The following is a 12,350-nucleotide window of genomic DNA, read 5'->3' on the forward strand; positions in this document are numbered from 1 at the left end:
ACCATGAGTTGGCCTTAAAAGTCAAGCTTGGGGTGTACTTTGGGTGAGATTGTGTTGTCTAACTAATTTGATTGCCTTGTTTATTTGATTGATCACCATTTGAACTTGTTGTGGAAATCTGAGGTGAAGGATTGAGAAATGAAATCTTAGATAGACCTTTAGCTAGATTATAGGTTGGCTTCACCATGAGAATAGGTGTTTGACTCCCTAGGACCTCGTTTGGATCACTATGAGTTGTGGAAATACTGATTAACCGATTTTACCATAAGAATAGGTAAAATCGGTTGATTAAGTCCTCCTAATTAGCTCGAGAGAGTAATTGGGAAGCATTTGAGTGATCGAGTCCCCTAATCGACCCTATTGAATCCCCTTGGCTTGACGATTTGGTTGATAATTTGTTAGCTCGTGAATCCCTATCCCTAGTGTCCTTTTAATATAGTTTAATTTATTATTTAATCTATTTGTTAGCTTCTTAGTTCCTAATTTCTTAGTTGTTCACTAATTTCAAAAACCCCAAAAATAGGCTTAGCTCGCTAAATCACATTCAACCCTTGATTAATCTTTGCTTCCTTGTGGATTCGACCCTTTCTTACCCTATATTAGGCTAAGTTAGGTATTTAATTTGGCACGTGCAACGACCGTGTCAAATTTGGCGCCGTTGCCGGGGAAGCAACGGATTACATTGCATTGAATTGTGATTTTTGAGTCTAAGTTAACTCTATTCGCCTCCCTTTTTCCATTTTTATATTTCTTTGGTTACCGATTGGTTGCTTGCTACTTGGTGGTAAACCTTTGTGTTGCTAATCTCTCCCTTTAGCTTTTGTGTTTGCATGTCAAGAAGGTTACGAAGTGATCATTTGCTTCCAATCGACCACAATCTTGAGGGCACTCTACGGGAGTTGAGGAGGATTTTTCGGGAACCAAGGGTGCTAGCTACTAGTGAGGAGCAACCGGGGGAGGTATTTGAGGAAGATCAATCCAGTTCTTCTACTTCTAGTATCATGGCGGAGGGTCCACCCCCTCCAAGAGCTTTGAGGGACTATGGTCACCCCGAAGCATTTGAGCTCAAAAGTGGGATACGAAGGCCGGACAACTACCGCTAACTTTGAGTTCTCTCCACATTTGATTAGAATGATCAAGCAAGAGCCTTATGGAGGATTTTCTCATGAGTGTCCACTTGACCATTGGCGAACTTTCTTGAGCTTTGTGCCACGGTCAAGCAAAATAATGTTAATCAAGAGTTCGTGAGACTTAATCTTTTTCACTTCTCTCTCAGGGGAAGGCCAAGAAGTGGTTACAATCTCTTCCTCCCGATTCCTTGACTACTTGGGCAAAGTGAGGCGGCTTTTGTTGATGAGTTTTATTCTCAAGAGAAGACTTCCGAGGCTAGGAGGAAGATCTCTAATTTCATCAAGATGAGGATGAGAGTTTGAATGAGGCATGGGATAGGTTCAAAGACCTCCGAAGATCGTGTCCGCACCATGGGTATAGTCAATGGATGTTGATGCAAAGCTTCTATGATGGGTTGCTTCCTATGACTAGAGCTAGTCTTGATTCCGGAGCGGGGGGTCAACTCACCAAACTACCGGTTGATAACATTGAGCCCACCATAGAGGAGGTTGTGAGGCATTACTCTTGGGGAAACACAAGGTCTACAAGCAAGAAGGCTAGTGGCAAAGGGAAGTATGATGTAGATGCTATGGATCATATCCATGCCAAGCTAGACACTCTAGCTAAGAAACTCGAGAAGGTGAACTTGGCATCCCCAAGCCAACCACCTTCCCAAGCTTTCTCTTGTGAAATTTGTGGGGTACCGATCATGCAAGCTCTTATTGTGGAGGATCTACGGAACATGTTGCATGGGTTGGTGCAAGGCAAGAGGGGCCTACAAACTTCAACAACCAAGGGAGGTGGAACAACCCCTCTCAAGGATCATGGAAACACCCTCCACCACAAAATCACAACAACTACACATCCAACTTCCGACCACCCGGTTTCAACCAACCACAACAAAGACCACCCTTTGAGCCTAACCAACCAAAGCCTTCATCACTTGAGTCTACACTTCAACTTTTCCTTGCCCAACAAACCAAGACCAATACCGATAATGATAAGAAATTTGGGGATATTCACTCTTCCTTACAACAAATGCAAGCTCACAACAAAATGATTGAGACCCAACTTGCTCAAATTGCCCAACAAGTAAGCAACACCACTTCCCCTCTACTAAATTTCCAAGCCAACCCGTGATTCACGAGCATGCCAAGGCCATTACTTTGAGATCCGGAGCAAATAATGAGGGGCCTAAGATGCCTAGTGAGGTGAATGAAAGCCCGGAAGTTGAGAAAGAGGGGAGTGAAGGTGAGGTTGAGAAGTTTCTTGAAGAGGTAATAGTAGAGGATGAAAGTGATGTTGTACCGAGTCAAGAGAAAGAAGTTCATGAGCAACGCAACGAGGCTAGTCAAGCGACACCCAAGACTTATGTGCCTCCGGTTCCTTTTCCTCAAAGGTTAGCTAAGAAACAACTCAATGACAAATTCATGAAGTTCTTGGAAGTCATGAAAGGACTTCAAGTGCATATCCCTTTCCTCCAAGCCATGTCTCAAATGCCCACTTATGCCAAGTTTCTTAAGGAGCTCCTCTCCAATAAGACCAAGCTCGAGGAAAGTGCTACTATTCTTTGACCGCCGAAGTTAGTGTCGTACTTCAAAACAAGCTCCCCAAGAAGCTTGAAGATCCGGGGTCATTTTCTATTCCTTTGAAGATTGGGGACTTGGAGCCCAAGAGGGCCTTGGGGATTTGGGGGCGAGTGTAAGTTTGATGCCCTTGTCCATAGCTAAGCAACTTAATTTTGAACTCAAGCCTACAAGGAGGGTCATTCAACTCGCCGATAGATCGGTGAAGGTTCCTATTGGAGAGTTGGAGGATGTGCCGGTCCAAGTTGGAAGGGTCTTCATCCCATGTGACTTTGTGGTTATGGAGATGGAGGAAGACTCCCAAGTCCCTCTTATACTTGGGAGGCCTTTCCTTAAAACGGCTGGGGTTCTTGTTGATATGAAACGTGATGTGCTTACCTTAAGGGTAGGAGATGAAAGCATGGAGTTTGCTTTCAAGCAATCAATGAAGTCTCCAATCATGGAAGAAGTGAAGAGAGTAGATAGTTTTGATGAGGAGGTCTTGAGTTTGAAGGGTATAGGAATAAGAAGGACCCTTTGGAAGATGTACTTTTGGGCGAGGATTTGGAGGATAATGAGGAAGGAAGAACTTCAAGCTTGCCATGGATACCTCTCCAACCTATTGTACCAAGGAGAAGATCGAAGCCCTTGAGGTGCCTTCACCTAAGGAGGAGAGTTCTAAGCCTCCTCCCAAGGTAGAGTTGAAACCCCTTCCCCCTTCTTTAAAATATGCATTTCTTGGTGAGGGTGAGACTTACCCGGTGATGGTCAATGCTATGCTTGAAGGCACTCAACTTACTCAACTTCTTGATGTCCTTCGGGAACATAGAAGTGCCATTGGTATAGCATTGAAGATCTCAAGGGGCTAAGTCCTACCTTGTGCATGCATAGAATTCATCTTGATGACGATCATGCTTCTTCTATTGAGCCTCAAAGAAGGTTGAATCCCAATATGAAGGAAGTGGTCAAAAAGGAGGTCTTGAAACTCCTTGAGGCGGGAATAATCTACCCTATCTCCGATAGCCGGTGGGTTAGTCCCGTCCATGTGGTCCCTAAAAAGGGAGGCATGACCGTCATCACCAATGAAAAGGAGAGCTAAACTCTTACTAGATCGGTGACCGGGTGGCGTATGTGCATTGATTACGGAGATTGAATAAGGCCACCCGGAAAGATCATTTCCCCATCCCTTTTATAGATCAAATGTTGGAAAGGTTGGCGGGTCATTCCCATTTTTGTTTCCTTGATGGTTATTCGGGGTTCTTTCAAATTCCCATCCACCCCGATGACCAAGAAAGGACTACATTCACTTGTCCATTTGGTACCTTTGCTTATCGAAGGATGCCATTTGGCTTGTGCAATGCGCCCTCTACATTCCAAAGATGTATGGCCGCCATCTTTTCGGACATGTTGGAAGATACCATTGAGGTATTCATGGATGACTTCTCCGTGGTAGGTTCATCTTTTGACGATTCTCTCAAGAACTTGAAAAATGTGCTTCAAAGATGTCAAAAGATGAATCTTTAATTGGGAGAAATGTCACTTCATGGTTGAGGATGGCATCGTGTTGGGACACAAGATCTCCCACAAGGGAATTGAGGTAGATAGGGCCAAGATTGAGGTCATAGAGAAGTTACCCCAACCTACTACGGTGAAGGGAGTGCGTTCTTTTTTAGGTCATGCCGGTTTCTATCGCCGATTCATAAAAGACTTCTCTAAGATTGCTAGGCCCCTATCTAGCCTCTTGCAAAAAGATAACGAGTTTGTTTTTTATGATGCTTGCATGAACGCTTTTGAGACTTTAAAGCATGCCCTTATTTCCGCCCCCATTGTGCAAGCTCCAGATTGGAGCTTGCCTTTTGAACTAATGTGTGATGCTAGTGATTATGCAGTGGGAGCCGTTTTAGGGCAACGAAAAGAGGGAAAGCTTCATGTGGTCCACTATGCGAGCAAGACACTTGATTCGGCTCAAAAGAACTACGCCACAACGGAGAAAGAGTTGTTAGCGGTTGTGTTTGCCTTCGATAAGTTTCGGCCTTATCTTGTGTGCTCGAAAGTGGTAGTGTACACGGACCACTCGGCAATTAAATATCTTATGTCCAAGAAAGATGCGAAGCCGCGATTGATTAGATGGATCTTGCTCCTCCAAGAATTTGATATTGAGATTAAGGACAAGAAGGAAACGAAAAACTTGGTGGCCGACCACCTTTCACGGTTACCTTTGGTTGAAGACTCCCCCTACCATGAGCTTCCCATTGATGATAGCTTAAAGGATGATATCTTATACTCCATTAAAGCTCTTGATACTCCATGGTTTGCCGACATGGCGAATTACTTGGCTTGTGGGATTATTCCTTTTGAGTTTACATATCAACAATGAAGGCGGTTTCTCCATGATTCTAAGTTTTATGGGGAGGACCCACTTTTGTTCAAACGGGGGAGGATGGTTTATACCGGAGATGCCTTCCCGATGATGAGATAGCAAGTGTGATAGAGAAATGTCATTCATCCCCTTTTGGAGGACATATGGGCTCCAACAAGACCGTTGCCAAGATCTTATCATGTGGATTGTGGTGGCCCACAATGTTCAAGGATGTTTGGAGCTTTGTTAAAGCTTGCGATCGGTGTCAAAGGGTTGGCAACATCTCAAAAAGGCATGAATTGCCCCTCACTAACATTCTAGAGTTGGAGATCTTTGATGTTTGGGGGTGGATTTCATGAGACCTTTCCCTTCTTCACTTGGTAACTCCTATATTTTAGTGGCGGTTGACTATGTCTCCAAATGGGTGGAAGCAATCGCCTCTCCACCAACGATGCTAAGGTAGTTACCAAGCTTTTCAAGTCCGTGATATTCCCGAGGTTTGGGGTTCCAAGGGCCGTGATTAGTGATAGGGGATCCCATTTCGTCAAAAGAGTTTCCAAGCACTCCTCTCCAAATATGGGGTGCATCATAAAATGGGGCTCTCTATCATCCACAATGTAGTGGCCAAACGGAAGTGTCAAATAGGGAGGTGAAGCTCATCTTGGAGAAAACCGTGAACCGATCTCGCAAGGATTGGTCATTAAAGCTCGATGATGCTTTATAGGCCTATAGGACATCTTTTAAGACGCCAATTGGCACAACCCCTTACAAGCTTGTGTATGGCAAATCATGCCACTTGCCAGTTGAGTTAGAGCATAAAGCATATTGGGCCATCAAGCTTTTGAATTTTGATCTCAAGTCATCCGGGGAAAGAAGACTTTTGGATGTTCATGAGCTCGAAGATCTTAGGCGGGATGCCTATGAAAATGCTAGGATTTACAAGGAGAGAACTAAGGCTTGGCATGATCGAAGGATAATGAAGAGAGAGTTCAAGGTAGGAGACAAGGTCCTTCTCTTCAACTCTAGGCTAAGACTCTTTCCGGGGAAACTTAAGTCTAGGTGGAGTGGACCGTTTGAGGTAAAAACGGTGTTCCCGCATGGAGCGGTAGAAGTGTGGAGTGAAGAAAAAGGGACGTTCAAAGTAAATGGGCAAAGACTCAAGGTATACCATGATGGAACCAAATTGAGCACATTGGTCACATTGCTTTGGATGACTACCCCTTTCCCTATGAGAATTTTAATCATAGGGAAGTCAAGCTAATGACTTTAAAGAAGCGCTTACGGGAGGCAACCCGGGGTCTAAGCTTTGAAAAAAAAAAAAAAGAGTGGAGTGAAAAAGATGAAAAAAATTGGCTAAGTGTTGAAGAAGGGAAGGAGGAGCGAGCCAAAAGAGCCCAAAAGGGGCGCTCCACATAAACAGGAGCGGACGCTCCATCCTTCCGCAAGAATCACAAGGAAGGCAGAGAGATTGGAGCTGTGGCGGAGCTGTCCAGGAGCGGGCGCTCCGACCCACGAATTTTTTTTAGAGAAAACAGAAAGTTGGAGCGGTGGGGGAGCGATGTAAGAGCGCCCCGCTCCAGGCTCGGAGCGGGCGCTCCCTTTTAGCTGGAGCGGGCGCTCCATTGAGCCCGAACGTTTTTTTTTAAGGTCCCCCTTGTTTTCCATCGGGCCCTACCCCTTCCCTCTCACTCACATTTCCCTTCTCTCTCACTCACATTTCACTCAAACCCTATTTTCTCTCTCCAACCTCCATTAAAACTCCAACTTCAAATCTCCATATCTCCTTCATCTCTCAATATTTTCACTCACCTCCTTCACAAAACCTTCATATTTTCTTCTCCTCTGCACAAAAAACCCATTTTCGTCAAAAAGCCCCAAATTCGAAACTTCTTCATCACTTAAAAGTTGAAGTTTGGGGAAGAATTCTTGAAGAAAAAAGGGTAAGGAGCACAATTTGAAGCTTGAAATCGCCTACATTGCTCGCAATTGGGAGTTTCTTCACCCCTCTTAAAGAGGGAGGTAAAATCTTAACCCTAACCTTCATTTTTCTTCTAGATTTGGCAAAGTACATTGAATATATGATGATTGTGGTGTTTCTTGTGGATTTAGCTGGTAGATTTAGATAGATTTTGTTTTTTATCTGATTTTTGGATTTTTTCAAATTTTTGTGTGATTTTTTTTTCGTTCTTTTTCTCTTAGTTACTTACTCCTTTCATCTTTCTAGTTCCTTTTGTTTTTATATAATTTTTTTTATTTATATAGTCTCTTTTCAATTTTTCTTATTTTTACTTTGATTTTTCTTGTCTTCATCGGTGCCCTTATTTTTGTGTTCACTTGTTGGGTCGAGCTCGTGTCTTTTGATTTTTAAAAAAAAACTATCACTTGGTTGAGCTATTCTCTTAAATCCAAGTATGTTTCGTTCGCGTAAAAAAAAGTAAAAAGATCATGGCTCAACCTCCCAAACGAACACCAAGGGCACCCTTCCGCGCTCTTAAGTTCGTCAAACCCGAACATAAACGTTGTTATGACGAACTTAAGCACCGGAAGATCAAGGCTTCCAAGTTTTTCCACATCGACACCCTTGAAAGTCTAGGGATAAGAGTTGATGTAAGGCGTGCCTTGTTTGCTTTAGGCATGGAACGCTTTCACACTTTTAGCGCCTTGACGTATGAGCGCCTCACATTGGAATTCTTAGCCTCTCTCGAGAGACGTGAGGTTGAGGGACATGAGGGGAGTATGAAATCTCCTTCCAATTGTTCAATCAACCCCAATGCATCTCTTTGGCGAGGCTTAATGAAATTTTCCAATGTGATGCCTCAAACGCCATTCCGCAATCCGAGACTTGGCAATACCCCACCTTCTATCAAAGGGACGTATTTTGGCGTGACATTGCCGGATACGCCCCTTTTGATCCAAAGACGGGATATTCCTCTCATATGCATTCCCCCATTCTTAGATACATTCACCGCCTCCTTGTTACCTCCATTTACTCAAAAAAAGAACCAAGTAAGGTAGCATCGGAGGAGGTGAGTGCACTCTACATTGCCTCCCATCACCCTGACGAAAGTGGGGGCAAGCTGAATTTCGGATTTCTATTTCTCCAACGGTGTCTTGCTATACGCCGTGGGGAATTATTCAAATCCGATATTCATTGTGGGGGGATGATTACTATCATTGCCTCCGCTCTTGGGTTTGGGGAGCAACTCTCTTTGTTGACTCCAGTTGATGACAACCCCTTCTTGATTTGCACTATATTAGAGCCGCCGGGTGGATCGACTTTACCCCCGATCCCGAGCGGTTTGTTTGGAAGGTAAGGGGTCGTCATCACTGTTACCTCCCAAACCCAGCGGTGACCACCTTTGATCGCGAGGGGGAGGATGGTGAGATTCTTCTCATCCCTTTTGAGCCCCCCGTCGCGGACGCCCAGCCCGCACGCGGCAACTTAGCTCCTCCTCCCCATCAAGAGGAGCCGAGTTCCAGCCGGCGTGCCTCAGTGTCATCCTGCTCTTTTGACTATGAGGGGGCCTACCACAGTCTTGCTCTCAACCAGGATCGTATGATGAATATGATCCAAGGCATGAGAGAAGACTTGAGTGGTATGATGGTACAAACTGATGCTATGTACCATCACCATGTGCAGAGTGGAAATGTTGACCCTTATGTCAACTTTCCAAATTGGCCTCCTCAACATGGGCCAATACCGGGATGGAATGAACGCCAACCCACGTACCCGTATTGGCCCCAACGCGACCCACCCTATGATTGGCGAGCACCCGGGGGTTCCAACCCCATGGGTGATCCCGCCTATCCCCACCCTACGGCGCTTGGCCGCCGGGCTACACGGGCGGTTGGGAGCCTCATGGCCCCCTCCGGAAGCCGGTCCATCTCACATGGACGAGGACTAGTTCCTTTTGCCCCGCTCCCCTTTACTTCTTTTGAATGATTGCACCGAGGACGGTGCCTTATTGTTTGGGGGTGTTTATATTTGATTATGCTCGCGGGATGTGGCTTCTTTTTAAGGGTTTGGGGTGTCTTTTTGGGTGCGCTCTTAGAGAGGATGCATTGCTAGGTCGGGTTTACGAGGCATGATAGGAGAGTGTGCTTCAATGTTTATTGCCTTGAGGAATTCGATGAGAACGACCATGGTTGACTGTTTTCTTGTATATTACATGTATATAACTTTTTCCTTTTTCTACTCTTTTGTTGCTTTGTACATATCTTTTGCTTTACTTTTTTTTTTTTTTTTTTTTTTTTTTCTTCTCACTTTCTTTAGGTCTTAGACTTGCATGTAGTATAGTTGCATGGCATGATAGCTTTGCATGTAGCTTATAATTTGCATATAAAAAAAAAGAGAAAAAAAAAGAGAAAAGAAAACATCAAAAAGATTTTTTTTTTGCATCACCTAATTAAGGAATAACTCTATGATAAGAATCTAGAGGTAAGAGGTTGGGAACATGGCTTTTGAGTAGAGGTGATTTAGCTGGAGTGTCTTATGTGCTCGTTAGGAGTATTAGGGGTGCTTTAAGCTTGTATGTCTAGGTCTTGGTACTAATATATGTCTAGGACTTTAGGTTCACTTATTTGCATTTAGTTTAGATCATTTAGATTCATTTTAGGCCATTTAGTTTCCTTTTTCTTTCCCTTTTCCATCTTTTTTCATACTCTCATGTTTAGCATTTAGTTTTAGTTCATTTGCATACTATTAGGTTGCTTATAGGTCATTTCATTTGCATGTGCATTCTACCCCCTCCCCCCCCCCCACCTAATGTGTTCTTGGAGTGTTTTGAAGCAGAGATATGCAAGGAAGAAGCTCCAAACAGAGGAGCGGGCGCTCCTGAGGAATAGGAGCGGGCGCTCCGTCGTCGAATGAGGCTGGCAGAAAGTTGGAGCGGCCCTGGAGCGGTGCAGGAGCGGTTGCTCCAAGCACTGGAGCGGGCGCTCCATATTGGCAGGAGCGGGCGCTCCAATGCCAGATCCCGATTCTTTTTGTTTCGTGTTTTACAACTTTGCCCTTATTTCTACGGGGTATAAAACCAATTTTGTAATAATTCTCAAGGAGAGTTTTTATTTCCTGAAAAAAAAAAATTATTTAGTTCTAATGAGAGAGAGTTTCTAGAGAGAGAAGTAGAACCTAGAGAGAGAAACTATATCTAAACTTTTGAATGTGGGTTATTTAAGCTATTTCAATGGAGTTTTGCATTTGAATATCATCCATCTTTGAGTATTTCTTCTATCTTTTCTCTTATCTGCTTTTATGTTTGTTTATCTTGCTTTGGTATTGATTAGTAGTAATTAGTTGATGATGATTAGCTTATTAGATATGATTTTCACCATTATTGTTTCACCATTGTTGCTTCAAGCTTTTTATTTATCCCTTTTTTTGGCTAGTGAGTAGATTAGTAGCTAGGGGAAGGGGATGACCTTGCTAACCATGAGTTGGCCTTAAAAGTCAAGCTTGGGGGTGTACTTTGGGTGAGATTGTGTTGTCTAACTAATTTGATTGCCTTGTTTATTTTGTTATCACCATTTGAACTTGTTGTGGAAATCGTGAGGTGAAGGATTGAGAAATGAAATCTTAGATAGACCTTTAGCTAGATTATAGGTTGGTTCACCATGAGAATAGTGGTTGATTCTCCCTAGGACCTCGTTTGGATCACTATGAGTTGTGGAAATACTAGATTAACGATTTTACCATAATGAAGAATAGGTAAAATCAGTTGATTAAGTCCTCCTAATTAGCTCGAGAGAGTAATTGGGAAGCATTTGAGTGATCGAGTCCCCTAATCGACCCTATTGAATCCCCTTGGCTTGACGATTTGGTTGATAATTTGTTAGCTCGTGAATCCCCTATCCCTAGTGTCCTTTTAATATAGTTTAATTCGTATTATTTAATCTATTTGTTAGCTTCTTAGTTCTTAATTTCTTAGTTGTTCACTAATTTCAAAAACCCCCAAAAATAGGCTTAGCTCGCTAAATCACATTCAAGGATTTGATTAATCTTTGCTTCCTTGTGGATTCGACCCTTTCTTACCCTATATTAGGCTAAGTTAGGTATTTACTTTAGCACGTGCAACGACCGTGTCAATAGGCTGTTGCTACTCTATGTGTCACATGATATCTTTCAAGGAGAGTCCCGAATGTTTTGTTACAAAAAGGGGTACCCCTATCACTAATTATGGCCTTTGGCATACCAAAACTGTTAAATATGTGACTCTTAACAAACTTAACAACTGTCTTAGCATCATCAGTTATGGTAGCTTAAGCTTCCACCCATTTAGAAACGTAATCGACAGCAAGAATAATATAAAGATTACCAAAAGATGAGGGGAAGGAACCCATAAAATCAATGCCCCACACATCAAAGATTTCACATACTATGATTCCATGTTGGGGCATTTCGTTCCTTTTAGATACATTTCCAGTCTTTTGGCAACGTTCACAAGACTTACAGAATACATAAGCATCTTTATAAAGTGTAGGCCAATATAAACCACATTCCAAAACCTTATGAGCAGTCCTTTGAGGACCAAAATGTCCTCCACTTTCAAGACTATGAAAGAATGTAAGAATCGAAGCATATTCAGATTGGTCTACACATCTCCTAATTACTTGGTCAGAGCATGATTTCCACAAATAAGGGTCATCCCAGAAGTAATACTTTGGCTTAGATTTAATCTTTTCTTTTTGAGCTCTAGACAGAGTAGGGGGAATGTGCTAGTGACCAAATAGTTAACCATATCAGCATACCAAGGAGTTTCAACATGATACATTGAAAGAAGTTGTTCATCAGGAAAGAATTCAGTCATTAAAGGCCAATCATCTCTAGGAACAATTCTACTAAGGTGGTCAGCAACTAGATTTTCAACACCCTTCTTATCCCTCATTTCTAAGTCAAATTCTTGTAACAAACGCATCCACCTAAGCATGCGAGGTTTCGATTCTTTCTTTTTCAAGAGATATTTTAGAGCATAATGGTCAGAATAAACAATAACATGTGTGCCTAGTAAATAAGGTCTAAACTTCTCTAAAGCAAAAATCACAGCATACATCTCTTTTTCAGTTACAGTATAATTGCATTGAGCAGAATCAAGTGATTTAGAAGCATAATGGATCACATAGGATTCTTTATCTTTCTTTTGACCTAAAACGGCACCTATAGTCTTATCACTAGCGTCACACATGATTTCAAAGGGTAAGGTCCAATCAGGTGGTCGAAGCACGGGTGCACTAGTCAATCTGTTCTTTTAACTCATCAAAAGCCTTTTTACATTCCTCATTAAAATCAAAAGTGGCATCTTTAGCAAGCAAAACACAAG

At 42.8% G+C, this 12,350-nt stretch overlaps 1 non-coding gene across 1 annotated transcript; it reads right to left on the minus strand.

Moving 5' to 3' along the window:
* Window positions 1–1,383: 1,383 nt before the first annotated feature.
* On the minus strand, window positions 1,384–1,489 carry LOC125499195 (small nucleolar RNA R71). The gene has a single exon (XR_007275912.2). It is a non-coding gene; the product is annotated as a small nucleolar RNA R71 (small nucleolar RNA).
* Between the last annotated feature and the right edge of the window lie 10,861 nt (window positions 1,490–12,350).

The sequence above is a fragment of the Beta vulgaris genome, chromosome 6, assembly GCF_026745355.1.
Source record: "Beta vulgaris subsp. vulgaris cultivar EL10 chromosome 6, EL10.2, whole genome shotgun sequence".
Taxonomy (NCBI): Eukaryota; Viridiplantae; Streptophyta; class Magnoliopsida; order Caryophyllales; family Amaranthaceae; genus Beta; species Beta vulgaris.